This window comes from Lepidochelys kempii, chromosome 11 (genome assembly GCF_965140285.1).
Source record: "Lepidochelys kempii isolate rLepKem1 chromosome 11, rLepKem1.hap1, whole genome shotgun sequence".
NCBI classification, from domain to species: domain Eukaryota; kingdom Metazoa; phylum Chordata; order Testudines; family Cheloniidae; genus Lepidochelys; species Lepidochelys kempii.
The window spans coordinates 70,470,486-70,486,756 of NC_136390.1; the positions used below are offsets into that span (position 1 = coordinate 70,470,486).

At 43.4% G+C, this 16,271-nt stretch overlaps 1 non-coding gene across 1 annotated transcript; it reads right to left on the reverse strand.

Annotated features, from left to right (window-relative positions):
* Window positions 1-12,485: 12,485 nt before the first annotated feature.
* On the reverse strand, window positions 12,486-12,558 carry TRNAK-UUU (transfer RNA lysine (anticodon UUU)). Its single transcript has one exon. It is a non-coding gene; the product is annotated as a tRNA-Lys (tRNA).
* Between the last annotated feature and the right edge of the window lie 3,713 nt (window positions 12,559-16,271).

The window sequence follows — 16,271 nt, forward strand, 5'->3', positions numbered from 1 at the left end:
TTACTGTGCAGCAATTCTGGAGCCTTCTCATTCAGGAAAAAAGTGTGCTTCTATGGATGTTTGTATGAAATCAGCATAGATTATTCCATCATTTCAACTAGGGAATGCAGCCAGACGAAGAAGTTACAAGGACTTTACAGCCCACCCTGGTTCAAACTGTATAATAGGGATCTTGAACAGAACCGGAAAGGAAGAGTAGAGTCTTACAAGAACAGATCTGAAAATGAAACAGTGCGGTACAGGCCAACTTCCCTTAGCATCCCAGTCATCAATAATGTATGGAGTCTTTACACAGGAAGAGTGACCTTCACGAAGCTTGCATAGTAGAGTCACATAAGGTAGCATTTCTTTAAAATAATTTTCACATAACTGGTAAATTAGTCCGGGCACACGGTTGGTACATGCTGCAGAGCTCAGCAAGGCATTCTAAGAGAGGAAATGGCACCAAGAAGCAGGAAAACACTTAGCGTGAACTGAATGCTGATGATAGATCCCACCTTGACAGCTCTGGAGAATGAAATCATCTATTTAGTCATAGAACTGGTACCGTATGGGCAGAACTGGTACGAGCTTCCCACACTCACAAATGTGCTTCAGCCATGTTGTGGAAGGGACTAGCTATGGGGACACAAAGCCAATGCAGTTGCCATGTACATTTGGTCCTTGACTTCCTTGTTGAGCCTGCCTGAAAAATGTATTAGTCAGGGTAATCATTTTTGAGGTGTGTAAACCTGTTCACTAGGACCTGAATGGAGACCACTAGCTCATGTCAAACATGCCACCAAATGGTTGTTAGTAAGTAGTGAATGTAACATTGTTGGGAGTCACACCGAGTGACACAAAGTCTGTTTATCTGAATGCATAGGAGTTAGATCTTGGCAAAATGCTTATTGCCAATCATAAGGCAAATCTTTTTAGATGACATTGAGCCTATCACCTCAGTGAAGTATGGTCTCCTGGCTGACCCTATTCTGTCCTGGTCTTTCTTTTTCTCTTAGAATCATAGAATCATAGAATATCAGGGTTGGAAGGGACCCCAGAAGGTCATCTAGTCCAACCCCCTGCTCAAAGCAGGACCAATTCCCAGTTAAATCATCCCAGCCAGGGCTTTGTCAAGCCTGACCTTAAAAACCTCTAAGGAAGGAGATTCTACCACCTCCCTAGGTAACGCGTTCCAGTGTTTCACCACCCTCTTAGTGAAAAAGTTTTTCCTAATATCCAATCTAAACCTCCCCCACTGCAACTTGAGACCATTACTCCTCGTTCTGTCATCTGCTACCATTGAGAACAGTCTAGAGCCATCCTCTTTGGAATCCCCTTTCAGGTAGTTGAAAGCAGCTATCAAATCCCCCCTCATTCTTCTCTTCTGCAGGCTAAACAATCCCAGCTCCCTCAGCCTCTCCTCATAACTCATGTGTTCCAGTCCCCTAATCATTTTTGTTGCCCTTCGCTGGACTCTCTCCAATTTATCCACATCCTTCTTGAAGTGTGGGGCCCAAAACTGGACACAGTACTCCAGATGAGGCCTCACCAATGTCGAATAGAGGGGAACGATCACGTCCCTCGATCTGCTCGCTATGCCCCTACTTATACATCCCAAAATGCCATTGACCTTCTTGGCAACAAGGGCACACTGCTGACTCATATCCAGCTTCTCGTCCACCGTCACCCCTAGGTCCTTTTCCGCAGAACTGCTGCCTAGCCATTCGGTCCCTAGTCTATAGCTGTGCATTGGGATCTTCCGTCCTAAGTGCAGGACCCTGCAGTTATCCTTATTGAACCTCATCAGATTTCTTTTGACCCAATCCTCCAATTTGTCTAGGTCCTTCTGTATCCTATCCCTCCCCTCCAGCGTATCTACCACTCCTCCCCGTTTAGTATCATCCGCAAATTTGCTGAGAGTGCAATCCACACCATCCTCCAGATCATTTATGAAGATATTGAACAAAACCGGCCCCAGGACCGACCCTTGGGGCACTCCACTTGATACCGGCTGCCAACTAGACATGGAGCCATTGATCACTACCCGTTGAGCCCGACAATCTAGCCAGCTTTCTACCCACCTTATAGTGCATTCATCCAGCCCATACTTCCTTAACTTGCTGACAAGAATACTGTGGGAGACCGTGTCAAAAGCTTTGCTAAAGTCAAGAAACAATACATCCACTGCTTTCCCTTCATCCACAGAACCAGTAATCTCATCATAAAAGGCGATTAGATTAGTCAGGCATGACCTTCCCTTGGTGAATCCATGCTGGCTGTTCCTGATCACTTTCCTCTCATGCAAGTGCTTCAGGATTGATTCTTTGAGGACCTGCTCCATGATTTTTCCAGGGACTGAGGTGAGGCTGACTGGCCTGTAGTTCCCAGGATCCTCCTTCTTCCCTTTTTTAAAGATTGGCACTACATTAGCCTTTTTCCAGTCATCCGGGACTTCCCCCGTTCGCCACGAGTTTTCAAAGATAATGGCCAATGGCTCTGCAATCACAGCCGCCAATTCCTTCAGCACTCTCGGATGCAACTCGTCCGGCCCCATGGACTTGTGCACGTCCAGCTTTTCTCAATAGTCCCTAACCACCTCTATCTCCACAGAGGGCTGGCCATCTCTTCCCCATTTTGTGATGCCCAGCGCAGCAGTCTGGGAGCTGACCTTGTTAGTGAAAACAGAGGCAAAAAAAGCATTGAGTACATTAGCTTTTTCCACATCCTCTGTCACTAGGTTGCCTCCCTCATTCAGTAAGAGGCCCACACATTCCTTGGCTTTCTTCTTGTTGCCAACATACCTGAAGAAACCCTTCTTGTTACTCTTGACATCTCTGGCTAGCTGCAGCTCCAGGTGCGATTTGGCCCTCCTGATATCATTCCTACATGCCCAAGCAATATTTTTATACTCTTCCCTGGTCATATGTCCAACCTTCCACTTCTTGTAAGCTTCTTTTTTATGTTTAAGATCCGCTAGGATTTCACCATTAAGCCAAGCTGGTCACCTGCCATATTTACTATTCTTTCGACTCATCGGGATGGTTTGTCCCTGTAACCTCAACAGGGATTCCTTGAAATACAGCCAGCTCTCCTGGACTCCTTTCCCCTTCAAGTTAGTCCCCCAGGGGATCCTGGCCATCCGTTCCCTGAGGGAGTCGAAGTCTGCTTTCCTGAAGTCCAGGGTCCGTGTCCTGCTGCTTACCTTTCTTCCCTGCGTCAGGATCCTGAACTCAACCAACTCATGGTCACTGCCTCCCAGATTCCCATCCACTTTTGCTTCCCCCACTAATTCTACCCGGTTTGTGAGCAGCAGGTCAAGAAAAGCGCCCCCCCCAGTTGGCTCCTCTAGCACTTGCGCCAGGAAATTGTCCCCTACGCTTTCCAAAAACTTCCTGGATTGTCTATGCACCGCTGTATTGCTCTCCCAGCAGATATCAGGAAAATTAAAGTCACCCATGAGAATCAGGGCATGTGATCTAGTAGCTTCCGCGAGCTGCCGGAAGAAAGCCTCATCCACCTCATCCCCCTGGTCCGGTGGTCTATAGCAGACTCCCACCACTACATCACTCTTGTTGCACACACTTCTAAACTTAATCCAGAGACACTCAGGTTTTTCTGCAGTTTCGTACCGGAGCTCTGAGCAGTCATACTGCTCCCTTACATACAGTGCTACTGCCCCACCTTTTCTGCCGTGCCTGTCCTTCCTGAACAGTTTATAACCATCCATGACAGTACTCCAGTCATGTGAGTTATCCCACCAAGTCTCTGTTATTCCGATCACGTCATAGTTCCTTGACATCACCAGGACCTCCAGTTCTCCCTGCTTGTTTCCAAGGCTTTGTGCATTTGTATATAAGCACTTGAGATAACATGTTGATCGCCCCTCATTCCCAGTATGAGGCAGGAGCCCTCCCCTCACAGACATTCCTGCCTGTGCTTCCTCCCGGTATCCTGCTTTCCCACTTACCTCAGGGCTTTGGTCTCCTTTGGTCTTAGAACCATCCTTCTGTGTAACAGCTGCCCATGGGTTATAAGCAGGCAACTAAACACCCATTTACATGGTCGTGGGGCCAAAACATTATAACTACTTTGAGCCATTAGCTACCTCTCTGAGTAAGGAAAAGAGGAGTTAACCACTAATGTACCCACAGGGGGCAGGCGTTTGTACTTGGCCAATCATGAGAATCCAAGATAAAAGGAAACGCTAACCTTGTGGCGGGGTCCTTTCCACAATGCCATCTCTTTTCTTCCTAAAGGAGCTGTGTTGTCACTGGCTTCTCTGCCCATACCTGTGCAGCCTCCTCTTCATTGGAGGGGATGGAGACACACAGAGGATACTAATCTGTCTCAGGAACATTATCTCCCACATGGCTATCTGCTTGGCTAGTCATTGGGTCACAAGGGGATCTTACCACACAGCATCAGAGCCACAGCTCCACAGAGTGGGGATGGAGAGCCCACTACTATCCCATGCAGCAAAATCATTGCCCCTCACTCCATCTTCACCTGTGTTAACGCCACATTGCCGGAATAGGTGGCCAGGATTTTCAGCCTCATCACTGCTAGCCTGTTCTACACTTTCCTGCAGGAGTATCATATGAGCTGTGCGGGTGTTGATGACATCTTTAGGGACCTGCACACCTGGACATTTACAAATGTTTTATTGCACTGTTAAAACATGAGAAGTAGTAAATTATGAGCTGTCCTAAGTGATGGCGCATTCCCACGATGCACTTAAGGTATTTACGAGAATAATTTACGATTGTATTAACAAATCCCTTGTACCTTTAAAGAATTACTACCTCTGCAGAGAAATAAAAGCAAATGTAAATCAATGCAAGAGAGCTGGTTCAGAGTTGCTGGCACTCTGGGTTTATGAGTGGGTTATGATCTTCAGTTAAATCTGTGGGGTGCACACCTATCAACTTGAATGCATTCTTCAGTTCTGCTGGCTTTATGTTGACATATCAAATACAGAAAATAGCCTACAAAGGGATAGAGAGAGATGTACACATAAACCAGAGCCTGAGAACTTGTACATGTTCCCACACACACTCCTCAACTGCTATGGAAGGAAAAGGAAGCTCTGAAAATATACCCTTCCAACTTCTGATGACAGTGAGTCCTTGGCAGCAGACAAAGTACTTATCCCATGTCATCCTTTCAAAGCTAAATGTTTCTGAAGTGGAACTCAATACTTACCACACTTACAGTCCAGCCAGGGGACTTACAGCATTATTGTCACTAAATAAGTGAAGAATGTAGGGACATGTTAGCAGGCACAGGTGTTATGTCCATCCTTTATATGGGGGAAGATGTATAGATAGGAAACATGGTGATAGGTTCATTCCTAACCACAAGAAGATAAGGAAGGGGGCTGAAGGGAACTGGTAATGCAATACTGAGCTTTCTACCTGTAGGTCAACAGTTCAAACCTGGCCCCCATCAGAGAGGCCAAGAATGCTCATGGAGACTGAATTATGGTCCCCCCAATGTAGCAATGGCGCAGATTGGTAGAGCAGTTTAGAGAGCTATCCCTCTGATGGATTTCTGTGCATAAACAGTTGGCATCAGTTACATGTCTGGTCAGTCCAATACCTTTTGCAAGCCCTAAACTCACTTTACAAATATAGTCGTTAAGAAATGTACCTTGTAGTGATGGTGTTTAAAAACAAAGCCAAGTAAGTGACAGTGAAGCTACTAGAGAAAGGTACTCCTAAGTAAACTGTTTTAATACTGATTAATCTGCACTGGTCAGGGATGCAAAGCCATTCAGAACTTTAACTACACATGGCAACATTCCTCCACTATTAACGACCTTTGGAAACAAGTCTCTCTTTATTGCTCTATGATGATTCTAGGCAAGACAATACAGTGATCTACTGAGCTGCACCACTGGGTAAGGGAGACTGGATGACCTGGACCTGTTTCAAGTTCTTTTTTTCTTGCAGCCTATATTACTATCCCAGGAGACCTGTCAATAGGCACATCTCTCAAAAATGGCAGGCATAATTTTCCATGAAAACGTAGTCTGCTTCAGCAAGGATATCTAAGCTTTTGTCTTCACTGAGAAATGGTGTGGTTTTACATTGAGACAGCTAACTCAAGATAGCTATTTCAGTGTGAAACCCTAGTGAGAACAAGGCAATATAGTTTTGGGGGGTTGTTTTGGGGTAATTTTTTTAACCCCAGTGACACTAGTCAAGATGAACCCTGGTGGGTGATATGGGAATTAACCTTGATGTAGCTAGTCAAGAACTACCTGTGCCTTGTCTCCCTTAGAATTTTACAGCAAATCAGCTCTCTCACGTTAATGACTCAATGTAAAAAAACACCTCCTTTCACAGTGAAGATGAAGCCAATATCACTCAGCTATAGTGCTGCCATTTATAATCAACACCGAGAAATGTAACAGCCTTCTCAAACCTGGGACACTAACTCTGTACAGTTCCCTCCCTGCTGCATTGAAACATTTTATATATATAAAACAATCTTTGTTTTCACTAGAAGGCATCACTGTGATCATGCAGTCTGATTTTCTATATAAGGGCTTGTGTACACTTATATCGACGTGCGGCAATCAACCCATCAATGGTTGATGTAGTGGATCTAGTGAAGACCCGCTAAACCAACCGCAGATCGCTTTGCCATTGACTTCTGTACTCCACCAGAATGAGAAGAGTAAGGGGAGTCGATAGGAGAGCATCTCCTGTCAACATAGCGTAGTGTGGGACCCATGGTAAGTAGATCTAAGGTACGTCAACTTGAGTTACACTACTAACGTAACTCAAATTGCATAGCTTAGATCGATTTACCCCCGGTAGTGTAGACAAGGCCTAACACAGTCCATAGGACTTCCCTGAATTAATTCCTGAATGGAACTAGAGCTTTCTATGGTACCTGGAACAGTGAAAGAGATTTTTTAAATGTTAACTGCAAACTATTGGTAGCTCTTGTCCTCTTCCGGTATTTAAGCACAGTTTGTAACTGCTGATCTCACACAATGTGGGCAAAATGGATCAGGATAATAGTTGTATGAAATGTATGTTTTTCCTGAGTTCACTTAGACCAGCTGTGTAAGCAACTGGAGGTGGAGAAGGAACGTCAGTGAAGCACAACTCTGCAGCATGTGGGCTGGATGTCAGCTTGAGAAGTGAGGTGGGATGCCAGAAGAATGCATTTTAATAAGTCTGTGGATGCTTCTCTTTTTCCATGCTGATTCCATTTCTGAACGCTGTGACCCAGGTGGTACCCAGCTGAACTCCTCAGAACTCGCTCTGGCAGACCCAAAGAGGCAGTCATAAAAAGAAAGAGGTGTGCTCCACCGGGGCAGCCACTCTACACAGACATAAGTTAGTGCCCTGGCGAGGTCTGCTGTCTGAATCCAGCTGCTTTCATTTAATGGTCGGTGTCTCTTCCTTAGCTAGCATTTAAATCACAGCAATGTTAAATTAGCGGAAAGAGATGGCAGATCACACTGCAGCAAATTAAAACACTTACCCCCATCTTCTCCCACAAGGCCTGAGGCTTGCCACATTGCCAAAGCAGTGCAATGGGACTTCACGGTCTTGTACAGTTTGGTGTATAGATCTGATCAGCGACCGGAAAGGAAACATTTCATATTTTAGTCTAGGGGGAAATTGTGATGAGCTAGTGTTGGCTTTGGGGGGAAGGGATTATTACATTTCTCTGCGTGGTTTATAAATGGTAGTCATGTAGACAAGTGAGTAGATTCCTTGTTCGTAGATTTGAAGATGTCTCTCTCCCCTTGGACTCCCTCCACTGGCTCCCCATCCTTGTTAACCTACTGGAATGAAACCCTGGCATCTTTCAACTCAGTGGCAAAAATCCCAGAGATTTCAACAGGGTGGGATTTCACCCATATTCACCTCCCTCAAGGCTCTGTATAAATCTGTTCTCCTCTCTACTTCTCTCTCTTTGTTAAGTTTTGCATTGCCTCCATCCCATGCACTCCGCCACTACCCCCTATTGCTTGCATGTTCAAGACAAAGGCAAACAAGTGCAGCCACTTATACGTGATTGGATGTCCCTGAGCTCATCCATAAGCCTCCTACCTTCTCCACTAAATATTTCTTAAAAATCCACTTCTTCTCTGCTGCTTGTAAGTTACTCCTGTTGATTTGTCTGGAAAATCCCTTTTGTTAGTTCCCTGACAACTATCCACGTGTCTAGGCTGTTCAGAGGAAGGACCATATGCTTCTTATATGCCCAGAAAGTGGCTTACACATTATGGGTGCTACCACAAATAAATAAATAAATAAATAAATAATAATTAATAATCAGATGGGAGAGCTGCATAAGTTTTATTTCTTTTTGTGGTAACTCTTTCTATTATTTTATTGTTGCAGCATATAATTTATATGTCACACAGTGAAAAATGCAGTGGTGGAATAAATGAACAGGTACATGACGTGCAAATATAAAGCCTTAATAAATGACTTTGCTGTTGGAGAGAAATATTGCATCTGACCTGCAAGCCTTCTGCACGTGGAACTCCCACTTAAACCATGTGGTTCCAGTTCATTTTATGAGATCAATTGCAGTTGCTAACACAGGGTCCAAACCCAGTGGTGCTGAGCACCCTCAACTCCCATTGAAGACAACAGGAGTAAAGGGCACTCAGTTTCTTCTAGAATAGGGGCCTAAGGGATCACACATGAACTTCTCCCCTTGTTAGGTGAGGAGTCCAGGGGCTAATTCCTCACGTCATTTTTACACCAGTGCAAACCAGTTGACTTCAGTGGAGTGACTCCTGATTTACACTGGTGTAAATGAAAAGAATCAGATTCCATCATTGAATTCACAGATCCACTGAAGCACTTAGAGGAAAGGAAAGTGATCAGGAACAGTCAGCATGGATTCACCAAGGGCAAGTCATGCCTGATTAATCTAATTGCCTTCTATGACGAGATAACTGGCTCTGTGGATGAGGGGAAAGCAGTGGACGTGTTGTTCCTTGACTTTAGCAAAGCTTTTGACACGGTCTCCCACAGTATTCTTGCCAGCAAGTTAAAGAAGTATGGGCTGGATGAATGGACTATAAGGTGGGTAGAAAGTTGGCTAGATTGTCGGGCTCAACGGGTAGTGATCAATGGCTCCATGTCTAGTTGGCAGCCAGTATCAAGTGGAGTGCCCCAAGGGTCAGTCCTCGGGCCGGTTTTGTTCAATATCTTCATAAATGATCTGGAGGATGGTGTGGATTGCACCCTCAGCAAGTTTGCAGATGACACTGAACTGGGAGGAGAGGTAGATTCGTTGGAGGGTAGGGATAGGATACAGAGGGCCCTAGACAAATTAGAGGATTGGGCCAAAAGAAATCTGATGAGGTTCAACAAGGAGAAGTGCAGAGTCCTGCACTTAGGACGGAAAAATCCCATGCACTGCTACAGACTAGGGACCGAATGGCTCGGCAGCAGATCTGCAGAAAAGGACCTAGGGGTTACAGTGGACAAGAAGCTGGATATGAGTCAACAGTGTGCCGTTGTTGCCAAGAAGGCCAATGGCATTTTGGGATGTATATGTAGGGGCATTGCCAGCAGATCGAGGGACATGATCGTTCCCCTCTATCTGACATTGGTGAGGCCTCATCTGGAGTACTGTGTCCAGTTTTGGGCCCCACACTACAAGAAGGATGTGGAAAAATTGGAAAACATCCAGCGGAGGGCATCAAAAATGATTAGGGGACTGGAACACATGACTTATGAGGAGAGGCTGAGGGAACTGGGATTGTTTAGTCTGAGGAAGAGAAGAATGAGGGGGGATTTGATAGCTGCTTTCAACTAGCTGAAAGGGGGTTCCAAAGAGGATGGATCTAGACTGTTCTCAGTGGTAACGGATGACAAAACGAGGAGTAAAGGTCTCAAGTTGCAGTGGGGGAGGTTTAGGTTGGATATTAGGAAAAACTTTTTCACTAGGAGGGTGGTGAAACACTGGAATGCGTTGCCTAGGGAGGTGGTAGAATCTCCTTCCTTAGAAGTTTTTAAGGTCAGGCTTGACAAAGCCCTGACTGGGATGATTTAGTCGGGGATTGGCCCTGCTTTGAGCAGGGGGTTGGACTAGATGATCTTCTGGGGTCCCTTCCAACCCTGATATTCTATGATTCTATGATTCTCTATCCACGCAGGTGCACAGCACCACTAAGCAACATACTGGAACTGCACTATGCGAGCCAGTACTACGCTGGATCCAATGGGAGTTTTGCCTGAATAAGGACTGCTGGATTTGGTTTGGACATTCATCTAAAAAGCTTCAACATTTACTCAGACTCAAATTGTTTCTAGTAGAGGACAAAGTTCAAAAGTTTAAAGATTGATCCTATATTCCTTTTTCAGGAAAACTACCACTGAAGTCAAGGGGAATGGGAATTGTGCCGGAGCAAGGACTGCAAGTCTAAACCCCTTGTTAGGTGAGGAGTCCAGGGGCTAATTCCTCACATCATTTTTACACCAGTGCAAACCAGTTGACTTCAGTGGAGTCACTCCTGATTTACACTGGTGTAAATGAAAAGAATCAGATTCCATCATTGAATTCACAGATCCACTGAAACCAATGGCAAAATTCCCACTGACTTCAGTGAGGCCAGGATTTCACTTCAGATGTTTTATCCAAAGCTTAGCTGAAATATCCAAACATCTTCACTTGGCAAAACTTGCCTGAAAATTTTCCAGTAGGTTTTCTTAAAACATTTCTGGTTCTTTTGTCTCTGGGTATCCCAGAAATACCATGGAAAATGCCTCTTCTGGGACTTCAGTGTTTCCACTTCTGGGGCTAGTGGGAAGCAAAAAGTGCAAAGAGAGATTTTTTTTTTCAAGTTAACAACTTCTATAAACTGCCAAGCAAGTTTGGTTTTACTTGGGGGCGAAGGTGTTGGTTGGTGGACGGTTGGAGAATGCTTATCCCAGCCTGTATAAAATCCTGTCTCTAGAGACCTCATTGCCTGCTCTTTACTAGTTTTAGTTATATAGTCATTTTAGATTCATTTTTTCCAATATTTCAAATTTTGATCAACAAATTTTCAAGTTTAGAAATTGTTTGGCCAGCTCCAGTCTCTACCATTTTGGTGTCATTCTAGAGTAGGAATAACCAGAATACAAGAAGGAAATTGAGAAACTAGTTCATGTATGAAGCTGTTTTGTCTAGCAACTGTTAGAGAAAGACTTAAATCAACTGTCTTCATGGATTTTATTACATAGATTCATTGGATGCAATAAATTACATGGTGCACAGAAGATACGTTAATGGATTTATTTGGCTTTTATGCCCATCACTTGTGCAAGGTTTTTGCCTGGCAGAGGAGAGAGGGGAGGAAAGGTTGGGGTTTACTTTGCTTGGAGAGAAGATGTATCCTTTTATACTGGGCCAGATTCTCAGACGGATTGGTTCCTTATTCCTTGAGTAGTTCAGTGACAAACAGGATTATGTAGGGAAGTAAGGGATTACTCAAGTAGCCCAAATGTGATTAAAAAGTGTAGATTTGGGATTTGTTTTTTAATTTACTGCATGTGCCTTGAGTTTTGCTAATAGGGAACATATAATAAATCCATGGCCTGTGAGATACAGGATGTCAGGTTACATACTTAATGGTGCCTTCTGGCCTTAAGCATCTATGAAATTAAAATAAAAAGCTGATTCTTCAGGCCACTTTGATAAAATGCAGTCACCTTTGGTCAAAAGGTCATTAAGGGATTTTGCACTCAGTGAAGTCAATGACAAAACTCCCAATTGACTTTAATAGTGCAGGATCAGCTGCTAAATCCTAAAATAATCTCAAAATTCTACTGGCACTTGCTGCCAATATGGCTAATGAAAAAAATTCAAAGTTCACATGTCTGATGAAATTTCTGATTGAAATTTTGAACATTGATGGACAAAAAAAGTCAAAATTTTCCTAATCCCCCCCTCCCCTTTTTTTTCTACCAGCGCTGATCAACATCAATTAGGGATGTAACTAGAGCTAAAAGACTGGGAAAGAATGTTACTAAATGCCCATAAAAATCTACTTACAGGAAAAGAATGGGACAGTATTAAATTTGCTCCATCAAATCTTCCATTTTCCCCTTTTCTACAGGATGTTCTATTCCCCACTGCTCGACAAGTGCTGGAGAGTAGGACAGGCAGATGTTCACACCTGGTGAGGAGGGAGAGTATTTTGAGGTTTTTGGAAGGAGGTGGTCTCAGTTATTTGCAGGTGAAGGGGATCAGACTAGATTTCATTGATTTCACCAGGTCCATATTCACCCAATGATCAATAGAATCATAGAATATCAGAGTTGGAAGGGACCTCAGGAGGTCATCTAGTCCAACCCCCTGCTCAAAGCAGGACCAATCCCCCAATTTTTGCCCGAGATCCCTAAATGGCCCCCTCAAGGATTGAACTGACAACCCTGGGTTTAGCAGGCCAATGCTCAAACCACTGAGCTATTTCCTGCCCCCGCCCCCCCCAAAAAAGAGATAGACTTTTAAGATCTTGGGGAATAGTTCATTGCCTGACCAGGGACTTGAACCCTGGACCCTCAGATTAAAAGTCTGATGCTCTACCCACTGAGCTAGCCAGGCTCACTACCTACTGAATTAGCCAGGCTCATGAGAGGTCTTGTACATCTTGTATACCATGCTGCAAGACATACAACTGTGTTGTATTGGAAATTGACTCTAGCACTGGAGTATCGATTACATCAACTAATAAGAATCGCAGAGCTAGAAACTGTAGTGCTGGAAGCTGCTAATATTCCTGGACAATGGGAAGACTGTGGTATCCACCAGATCCCAGTGTGGGCTTCATTGTGCAAGGTGCTGAGCACTCTGGCCCTGATCCAGCAAAGCTCATAAACAAGTGCTTAGCTTTAAGCCCCGGCCTAGTCCCATTAAAGTCAAACATGGGTTTAAATGCTTTGCTGGCTCAGGGCCAGCATATGGCTGGATCAAGCTCTCAGTGACTATTCGTCCCTAAAAAAATTGAAACTGAAGAAGAACATACAAAAATGTATAACTGAACTGACTGAAGATAATACTCAGGACTCCAGAAAAATTTCTTGGTAATAGTTTATTGAGATGTAAGTGATATGTGTACCTCCCCCCCCACCCCACCCATCCCCAGCACTGCTAAAGAAAGAAAGAAAGAAAGAAAGAAAGAAAGAAAGAAAGAAAGAAAGAAAGAAAGAAAGAAAGAAAGAAAGAAAGAAAGAAAGAAAGAAAGAAAATTCTAGCATTGGTTACATCAGCTGATAATAAGTGCAAGGCTAGAACTGCACTGCGGAGACTGCTAATATTTGTGGAAAATGTGAAGATTGTGATCTCCATCAGATCCAAATCTGGGCTTGAACCAAACCCCTGCAAATGAGAGTCAGTGCTGCACCTCTGCCCAAGCACGCACCTCCTGCTCCTAGTCCCACTCCTGGAACATCTCCTATATCAGGGCTTTTAAGGGGTCCTCAGAAGGCAGCCCAGTGGCTGTTTCCACACTGCCTGACCCTGGTGAATCCTCCCCTGGCCAGATTCAAAGCTTTTAGGACCCCTTTACACCACCCTGGCCCTTTGAAGTGGCATAAAGGGCCAGTGGGAGTGATGTTTTCACTGCTGAATCTCACACTCTTGAACTTTGTGGGTCTCAAAGCTGGATTTGGATCCTAATTTTATAGCCTAGGCCCATAGCTACTTTTTTAAAAACTGCACTCAAGAATTAAGTGTTGAAAAAGAGATTTGGAAGCACAAAACCACGTTTCTGCCATTGATGGAGATTTGCTTCATTTTAACTTTAACATATGACTTTTTTGAAGTAGCCAAAGGCATCAGGAATATAAATTAATGAGAAGGACATGGGAATGTTTAAAGCAAAACAAATAATTAAGAGCTGTGTCTCTTAGTTTTATAAGTCTAATAAATGACATGCCTCTCTTAATTTTAATACATGAAAAGGCACCAGATTGCAAAAACTGCTCCCATGTTATTCATAACTTCCTTCAGATACATTAATGTTATGCAGTACTCAGTCTTCATGAAGCATTGAAGCAAGATGGGTCACTGAAATCCCGTTATCCATGTGAATGCCAGATTTAAATGTACTGTTGACATGCTAATGGCCTCCTTCAGAAAGCAGGGTTTGTTCAGTATCCTAATAAGTAGTTCCAAGGTTTGCCAGATTGGTTTTGCAATGAAGTCCTCTTTAGTGTATCATGGACAGTTAACGTATTCTACCAATCTTCCCACATTGAGGGCTTATCTCTACGACGTAGTTGCACATAGTAGTTTAATCTGGTTTAAAAAGTGATTTAGTTAAACTGGTACAGTAAACCCCTGTGTGGACACTCAGATATTGATTTAAAACTGGTTATATCCTTGACTGCAGACTCGATCATGGGCTATAAGTACCTACATAAGGAAGAGATGTCTGATAGAACATGGCTCTTTAATCTAGCAGATAAAAGCATAACAAGATCCGGTTGCTGAAAGCTAAAGCTACACAAATTCAGACAAGAAATAAGATGCACATTTTTAGCAGTGAGGGTAATTAACCATTGGAACAATTTACCTAGAGATGAGTTGGATTCTCCATCATATGAATCCTTTAAATTGAGGCTGGCTGTCTTTCAAAAAGACACGCTTTGTTTTGTCTGTGACCTGAGTTATGCAGGAGGTCAGACTAACTGATCAGAATGGTGCCTTCTGGCATTAACATCTATGAATCAATGAATATTTGGTACAACTTATGCCCGTAAATTTTACCAGCACAAGCTAAACTGCTATAAGCCAGGCTTAAAGTGATTTAAGAGCGTCCAAACACAGTTGCACTAGTTTAACAAAACCAGTATAAAAATCAGAACTTTAATTAAGCCACTGCACTGCCATGTAGACCAGGCCTCAGAGTGATCAAATAGCAGAGAGTGTCTTGGCCCAGATCCTCAGCTGATGTAAACTGGTGTAACAACATTGAAGTCAAAAGAGCTACACCAGTTTAGAACAGCTGAGGCTCTGGCCCTATATTATGGCTGCTTTCAACTGAGGTGGTTTTAACCTGATCTGAAAAAATGCTTGTCTTGTACACATCACACCTGGGCTGTAAATAAGCCGAATACTTTAAGCATAGTTAAGGTATGAGACTGTCTCTAAAGAAGTCATTCTAACTTAAGATGGCTATCTTATATATAAGATTAAGGTTAAGGAGACCTGGTTAGCACCATCGAGTTCTGAAATATTGAAGATAAGAATCTGAGGAGAGCACTGTCAGTGAGTAGCTGCCAAAGATCTGATACTTACACAAAGGTTTAGTGCCAAGACAGAATGCAGCAAGGAATGGGGATTCATGTTTCTTAAATATACATAGTAACAAATCCAACAATGGGATCATTATGAACCTAACTGGCTTTCAGAAACGATCCACTGAAAATTAATTGCATCCATTTCAAATAATTTTAGCCTACTACTAATTTTAGAACCTACTACAACAGAAGGTGTTCTCATCACTTTGAATGAGGAGAATGCTGCCACATCTACTGGCCCGTTCACTGACATGGCTTAGTGCAGGCCTTATGTCACTACCTTTTCATTTGCTCCTTTCCTTGCTGAAAATTGATAGTTTCCTTGCCAGAATTTAGTGATCCAATTTGTGAAAAATCAATCTTGGTCAGATTTCACTCAGCTAAATTCCAATTGCACCCTATGAAGCTTTCTCATACGAACTAGGCACATTAGGTATGCTTGAGTTAGGAAGGAAATGAACACTTCCTATAACAAGAGAAGGGGCCAGAGGGAACGGAGATTCATGATTCCAGTCAACAGCCAGCCACAGCTGGTTACAAATATAAGGTAATTTGAACAGATGCAGGTCCAGTGCTTGGTGTTTTGTTTAACTGGAAGTAGGATCTCTATATGTAAGGATATCTTGTATGTCCTGATTCTTCAAACACTTCAGCATGCGAGTAACTTTATGCATGTAAGTATTCTCACTGACCTCACATATATAAAGTCATTCATGTGCATAAGTGTTTGCAAACTGAAGTTCTAGTTGGTGTCAGTCAGTTATGTTAGTATCCCTTAGAAAGATGATGAGCTTTGATAGTAAAAGGTTCCACAAACTTTCTATTAACCCCTGAGTGCCAAGTCCCTCTCAACGGGAGCTGAACTGGGCCTTGTATCACGAGAAGTCCAAGAATGATAGTGACCCTGGTATTAATAACATATGTATGATCAGAACAGACCTTCATGACAAAATCTGTCCAATATAGGATTGTTCATGCCAGTTTTGAAGGTGTATTCTTAGGATAAATTGAAGA